This window comes from Ziziphus jujuba, chromosome 11 (genome assembly GCF_031755915.1).
Source record: "Ziziphus jujuba cultivar Dongzao chromosome 11, ASM3175591v1".
Taxonomy (NCBI): Eukaryota; Viridiplantae; Streptophyta; class Magnoliopsida; order Rosales; family Rhamnaceae; genus Ziziphus; species Ziziphus jujuba.
In genome coordinates this window covers 23094768-23103104 of record NC_083389.1, presented here as the reverse complement: position 1 = coordinate 23103104, position 8337 = coordinate 23094768, and the positions used below count along the sequence as shown (strand labels likewise).

General features: G+C 30.9%; 1 pseudogene; it reads left to right on the top strand.

The window, feature by feature from the left end:
- The first annotated feature begins 1040 nt into the window (after nucleotides 1-1040).
- On the top strand, nucleotides 1041-4182 carry LOC107433074 (carbamoyl-phosphate synthase small chain, chloroplastic-like; annotated as a pseudogene).
- The last annotated feature ends 4155 nt before the right edge of the window (nucleotides 4183-8337 follow it).

Below are 8337 nucleotides of genomic sequence, written 5' to 3'. Positions count from 1 at the left end.
ATATCTGAGACATCCCACGTGAAGCAGTGCTTTCTTCCTCTTAGGAACCTTAGGAGCTGTTTCTTCATTTCTTCGGACAATCATGCTCCAATTCTTATTTTTTGATCCAGCTTTTCTTCATCCAAGGTTGCTTCAACCACAGTCTTGGGATTCTCAACTTCATTTACTTCCACAGTTATAGCCTTGAGGTATTTTGATTGCTATTTGTTGCCTTGCATTTTTCCTTTCATGGTCGCCATATAGTAGTTCCGGGCACTGACTTAATCACTCTTTACTGTTGCGATCTGATCATCAATAGAGAATTTCACCGCCTGATGATAGGAAGATGGCACAGCTCCCATGGAGTGGATCTAAGGCCTTCCAAGGATAGCATTGTACACAGTGTCCGCATCAATCACCATCATCTTTAAAAGTATTGTTTTGCCCTTTGTCAAAATGGGCACTGTCACTTTTCCCATGACCCGGCTTGTCTCACCATTGAATCCAACGAGATTCATTGTGTCGACTTTTTTCTATATCGTCACTCTTCCACTTCATTTTATTTAGTGTTAACAAGAAAATGATGTCGATCGAGTTGCCGTTGTCTATTAGGATTCTTGAAATCCATTTGTTTGCTATATCAGTCTTGATGATCAATGCGTCATCATGTGCAATCCTCTCATATCGTGATCTATACATACAATTAAGGGGGTTGATTCTAATCTGGGCACCTTTTGGTTAGGGGTACTTACTGATACCACCTCTGCCAGTTTAATATGTTTTACTCTTTCTTTCATCAAGGCTCCACCACAAGCAAATCCATAATGTACAATGTTTATAATATTATCATACTTCTTCTGAGGTGCAGTTTCTCTATGTCTGGCTTTTTTCCTTTTAGCATGAATTCCTTCAAGTACCCTCTTTTAATAAATGCTTCGATTTCCCATTTCAACTACCAGGAATCTGTAGTAAGATGACCATAATCATTATGAAAAGTAAAATATGATGTCGAAATTTGGCTGGCCTCCAACTCAGCAAAATATTGACATGCGATTGAGGATATGGCAGCAGGAGCAAAAAATGTACACTTGCAAGACAGAGAAATGAACGATAGGTCCCCTAGGCACCGGTGTGGTACCGGCCAAAGGCACTCCGATGCTCAAGTCAAATGACGAACTAAAGAAGTTAAAGCCGTTTAGAGTTGATTAATTTCTCATGCCTTGAAATGGGATGCCTTTGTCTCTTTTATAGCAATTCCAGTTTGAATATGTTTTGAATGTATTAGTAGCAGATTCTTAGGAGGATTTTGGGGTTCTGTTGACCCGATTTGAATTTGATTTCCCTCCGAAGAGAATCTTGGTTATTGCTTTACCCATTTGATTCCTGATCTTTGTTAATAAAATACCGATTTTTATTTAATGATAGCTTGACTTGTGTCTTTTACCTTCATTGACCCAATATCTATGTCGGATATCAGATCTCAGTTGTCTCGGATCTTGAGAAGTCACCTTAGAAAACTTCTTGGCTTATTGCCGTTAAAAGACTTGTGTTTAAACTAACCTCTTTTATCAAGGCTTTATTGCCGTTACAACACTTTTGATGACATGTATCTTTGATTATCACACGTGGAGACTTGATTTCCATGATGTGTCAATGGTTCAATATTTACCCATACAATTGCAATTTGTGGGTATTAATAAATTTGGTTTCGAATGCCTGGTTATCTTGAGAATGCTTCACTTTTGTATTTTGAATTTTTTTTTTTTGAAAGAGCAATTTATCAAAAGAACTGATGTCCATTATTTTGCGTGGAAGGTTGTCCTCTAATATTTAGATTAATATTTTTTACTGTCTTTTCTTGTACTTAAGGTTTGGCAGACAGACCTTGGAAAATGTTAGGTGCTAGACTAGTGCTTGAAGATGGTTCAATTTGGAGAGCTAAGTCCTTTGGTGCTTCAGGAACCTAAATTGGTGAAGTGGTATTTAATAAATCTTTGATCGGGTGACGAATTTATATAGTATAGTGAAGTGTATTTTCAAGTGTTTTCTTCAATCGAATAGTGAAAGCATTTAATTTAACTAAACGGTTGTAGCACCTTTTTTTAATAGGAATGACAGTAAATGAAGAAGAAAGAAGAAGAAAATCAGTTAGTTTGAATGGTAGTCTTTGCATTTATTCTTGCTCATGTTTCTTATACAATCGTAGTGCAGGTATCAAGAGATTCTTACTGACCCTAGTTATGCTGGCTAGTTCATTCTAATGACAAACCCACATATCGGAAATACTGGTGTAAACTTTGGTAGGTGAAGCTTTTCAGGTGAATCTTTTCTATTTTCGATTTTGTACTTTCTTTTGTTGAAAGCTCTAGTCTCTAAGATCCTTCTTAATTCCTTTCCTTTTAGATGATGAAGAATCAATGCAATGCTTCTTTGCTGGCCTAGTGATTAGAAGTTTAAGTATTAGGTACGCTACCTTCTTTCTACGAACATACATGTGTCTGATTGCTGGCCTAGTGCTACATGCTTATTATTGGATTCTTTTTTGCCTGATGATCACTTGCAGTACGTCGAACTGGAGATGCACAAAAACACTTGGTGATTATTTAGCAAAAATGAACATCATTGGAATATTTAAGTTACAGTGGCAGTTTTAGTCTTATGAATTGCATAGGAATGATGCTAATCATTACCATTTCTTTTATATTTCTAACTTTTGCATATGATTCTTTTTAGAACAAATGATGTTGACACATGTGCAATTACTCGCAGATTAAGGCAAGATGGAAGTCTCATTGGTGTTTTGAGCATCGAATGAACTAAGATAGACAATGACCTATTAGAAATATCTCATTCATGGGACATTGTTGGTAAGTACTAATTGAGCTAAATTAAAGTTATTTTTAAGGATTGAGAATCATTTCCTATGTTTCTTTACTTTTGCAGGTACTGATTTGATTAGTGGTTTTTCATGCGAGGCCCCTTTATGAGTGGGTTGATAAAACAAATCTAGATTGGAGTTTTGATGCCAAAAAAGATGTAGAAACTGTCAATGTAAGTAACCAGAAATCATTTTTCTTGCAAACACTATATAATTGTTTACAATGGTTATTCACTCTTTGTTCACTCGTTTCTATATATCAATTGAAGGTTGTTGCATATGATTTTGGAATCAAGCATAATATACTTAGGCAATTAGCATCCTATGGTTCTAAAATTACCATTGTACCTTCAACATGGCCAGCTTTAGAGGTGCTAAAGATGAAACCAGATGGTGTTCTATTCAGCAATGGCCCTAGAGATCCATCTGCATTTCCTTGTGTCGTTGGAACAATTAAAGAAATACTAGGAAAGGTTCCTGTTTTTGAAATTTGCACAGGTCATCAATTGTTTGGCTAGGCATTGTGTGGTACAACCTTTAAAATGAAGTTTGGTCACCATGGAGGAAATCATCCTGTACGCAATCTTCGGATAGGTGATCTTGAGATTAGTGCTCAGGTTTGTAATTTAAAAATCTGACTTAATTGAATTTGTTAGTAGCTGCATAAATTGTGTAGGGATGGATGATTCTTGCCTTTATTTCCAATACCAGCTAAGAGTGCCGAAGTATTTTATCACAAGGATTGTGGATTATAATGCCCAAGAAATGGATTTACAGCATTGATTATAAGATAGACGAATTGAATGAAATCTTGTAGCAAACTCTCCAATAGATTTAGTTTCTTTTTTTCTCTTTTTGTGACTTTGAGTTCTTACTCATGATAATTTCTTGGGTTTTATTTTGTGCAAGAATCATAACTGCATAGTCGATCTAAAATCACTTCCTAATGGAATGGAAGTTACCCATGTAAATCTTAATGATGGAAGTTGTGCTGGCATTGCTTATCCTGCTAAAGACATCATGTCTCTTCAATACCACCCTAAAGCATCTACAAGACCACATGATTTAGATTATGGTAATACGAATTATGTTTTTATTATGTTTCTTTTGGACTTATTAGTAACAAAGAGTAAGGAAAAATAAAATATTTTTCGAATAACATAGGTATTCACAATCGAAACAGTAATGGAGAGCTAATAACCCTTTTATTTACAACTGATCATTTTTTATTATATATTTATGTTATGATCATTTATAATTTCTACAAGGACACTATTGTTACAACTTTCAGGAAATTCATTGAGATGATGATGAAAGATAGATGATATTTTTAAATAAAGCTGCTCCACACTTTATATATTTGACGACATTAAGGTGGCGAGAAGTGGCATGATATGCACTCAAACCAAGCCTTTGGAGAAAGTAGAGTTCTTTCTTTTTGCCTTTTTTTTTTCCCTCAATTTTGTCAGCTCATTGTGAAATAATAGATACAGAACCTGGTTTGATTTGTCCTTGACAATTTAGAACAACGTTTTGAAAGTGTAGTTTGGCTTAACGAAAGCTGTTTCTCTCTTATCAATAATTACTTCCAGCATGATTGTATATGGTAACTACAATATATTCTAGATAGCAATCACTTTTTCGAACGTCAGTTTCGATCGATTTGCTTTGATGAATATTACATCTACCATCTTCGTAGCTCATGGTTTGTGTTTTGGGATTTTTCAATTTGTATTGTTTTGTAAGTTAATTTCTATTTGTGTTCACGTTCACTGTTAATTTCTATTTGTGTTCACGTTCACTGATTTATGAGTTTTCAACCATTTATTTAAAAAGCTAAGCTGTTTTAAAAGTTAGTTTGCTAGTTCAAGTTCAATCCTTAATGATTTATGGGGATTATAGTAAATGAACATGTGAAAAGATAACAAACAAATAAGAAATTTTTTTTCTTACATAGATTAGATATTTGATTAGTTGTGTAAAAGTATGGTATAATTAAATAGTCAAGATATGTTTAGGTTTTTGCAACTGAACATCACATGGTAATTTATAATTCACATTTTTATATGGTTCGGTAAGATTAGGGTTTAGTTGGATATGATGGCTCACAATCCATTTGTGATACAATTGCCAAGTGTGGTTAATGATAATGAGGGTGAATGTAAGAATGGTTATGTTTGTAATGACTATAAGGGATATGAATAAAAAACATACTATCTACTATACAGATTGGTAATTAGATTCATTAACTTTTGTTATTATTGTTATTATTAATTTATTACATTTTTTATAATTGTTTTAATTAATATTTTGTGTTTTTTTCTATATAGATTTATGGATTCGTTTAATGAACATGCTCTCCCGAATAATGATGATATATTATCATCAAGTGATATTGCCTGACCGAATATTTCATTCAAAGAATATAAAAGAAAATGATCTACAATGATATAAGGTCTTCAGAAAGATGTGGGGGAAAAAAATTAGGGATGAGGTTGTAGTTGTTCAACCATGTGGCATTGCAAATGAACAATTTGGAGAGATTATTGGTTAGAAATACAATACCAGTTAGTTTACATAATTGGAAAGTCATGGCAAATGAATTAAAAAATAATCTGTGGGATGCAATAAAGGTAATACATTATTTGTTTATTACATATTTTGTTGTGAATTGTTATTATTTCTTTTTAATTTAATGTATAATTAAATTTATTAGTAATTTTGTATGCATTTTTTTTTTTTGGTTTATTATTAGTTATATTTCATTTGATAATCAATGTATAATTTGTATACATTAGTAACTTATTAGTAAATTTATTATTTGTCAAATTTATTAGGAACTTATATTAATTTGTTTGTATGTATTTTTTTTGTTTATAATTGTTCATATGTCATTTGTTAATCAATGTTATTAAATTCCTTATGAATTTGCTGCAATATTCCAATAAAATGAGAGATTTAAAACGAAACTTTTAAAGATTGTGGTGAGAAATGGAAGAAATTCAAGAATTATTTGTATGTTAAATATGTTGGATCATATTTTGATACACTCGAAGTATTTAAACATCCAATATCAATATATCAATTCATAACCTAAGATGTGTGGAATGAGTTTGTAGAGCAAAGATTGACGGAAAATTCAAGGTATAGTTTTATTTATTTAAAATTACTTATATTATTGTTTTGTCATTATTTACGTAAAAAAAAAACTTATTTTTTATTTAAATATTAATTATTAGTTTTTCTAATATGTTCATGTGTTTATAATTTTGTAGGAATTAAGTGATCAATAATCCCAAAGACGAAAATTAAATAATTGTCCACATAGAATAAGTGTGATAAGATATGCGAGATTGGAAAAAACCATGACAGTTAAATGCAAGTAAAAATAAAATACATACTATGTTTTTTTTTTTCCAATCTTGCATATTCTGTTGTAGTCATTCTATGTGGAAACTTGTCTAATTTTCGTCTTTGGAATTGTTGATCATTTAATTCCTATAAAATTATAAATACATATACATATTAGAAAAATCAATAATTAATATTTACGTAAAAAATTAAATTTACTTTTATGTAAATAATGGCAAAACAATTTTATAAATAATTTTAACTTTAAATAAATAAAATTATACTTTGAATTCTTCCTGTCAACTTTTGTTTTACAAAATCATTCCACACGTTTTGGATTATGAGTTGATATATCGATAGTGGATGCTTAAATACTTTGGTTGTATCAAAATATGGTCAAACATATTTAACATACAAATAACTCTTGAATTTCTTTTATTTCTCACCACAATCTTTAAAAGTTTCCTTCTTAAATCTCTCATTTTTATTGGAATGTTGCTACAAATTTATAATGTATGTAATAATATTGATAACAAATGAAATATGATCAATTAGAAACAAAAAAATGCATACAAATAAATTAATATAAGTTACTAATAAATTTATCAATAAATTTGATGAATAATAACTTTATTAATAACAAGTTACTAATGCATACAAATTATACATTGATTACCAAATGAAATATAACTAAAAATAATAATAAAAAGTGCATACAAAGTTACTAATGAATTTAATTATACATTGAATTAAAGGGAAATAATAACAATTCATAACTAAATATGTAATAAACAAATAATGTATTACTTTTATCGCATTCCATAGGTTATTTTTCAATTCATTTGTCACAGCTTTCTAAATAGGTAAACTAATTGGTATTGTACTTCTAGCCAATGAGCCCTCCAAATTGTTCATTTGAATGGCATCACAGTTGAGCAACTCCAACCTCATTATATTGAGGTTCCAAGTTTTTTCTTCCCCCAACATCTTTCTTAAGACCTTATATCATTGTAAGTGCTCTTCTTTTATATCTTTGGATGAAATATTTGGTCTAGTCATATCACTTAATGATGATCTATCATCATTATTATCCGGGAGGGCATGTTCATTAAACAGATCCATAAATCTACATAAAAAAACAATAAAATATTAATTATAACAAATGTAATACAAATGGATTGTGAACCATCGTATATAATTAAATCGTCATCGTTTCTACTCAAATTTAAATATGTATATATATAAACTGTTGTTGCTATGACTCAAATTTCCCATGCATATTATAGTGGCATATTTCTCATACAAATGTACTCCATAAATCCACATTTTGCAACTGTATTACAAATGAATTGTGAATCGTCGTATACAATTAAATTGTCATCCTTTCTACTCAAATTTAAATTTATATAGTATATATATAAACTGTCATTGCTACGATTTAAATTTTCTATGCATATTATAATGGCTATAGCTTTAATTTAAAATAATAAAAATATAATTCAAAAAGTACATACTGAATATTTTTATCCAATTCAAACTTATTTAATAATTCAATTTCATATTATCAACCAATAAAATAAATGTAAGCATATATTTTTCAACAGTGCCAAATCTGACACAACTGCAGTAACCAAACCCAATCATAACTTGAAGCCAAGCAGGTCACGCAATGAGTAAACTCCGATGGCCATGCTAACCCAAACAGAAGGATTGATCAAAATCAAAACCCAAACCCAATGCGAAATCAAAAACAAAACCCCAATTCTAACCAAAAGCACGACAAAAATTTCAATCTCAAACAAAATCACAAACAAAATATCAACCAAAGCAAAATTAAGAAAACTCACTAATTAAATTTGAATAACAACCCATGACTCAAGCTTTTTCCACCTACAACCCGTGAAATATAGCAAATAGCAAGACAACAAACCAGCAACACAACAAATAAGCAAATGGCAACCCACTAACTCAGCAACAAAAACATCTAAAAACCCAGCAATGATAGCAACCAGAGAACCCACCACAGCCAATGTTCAAAATAGAAGAAAAACCCAAATCCACCATAACCCCCGACGAAGAGAAGAAAGAAGAATGCTAACAACTTGGCGTTTAAAATGAAATAAAAACCC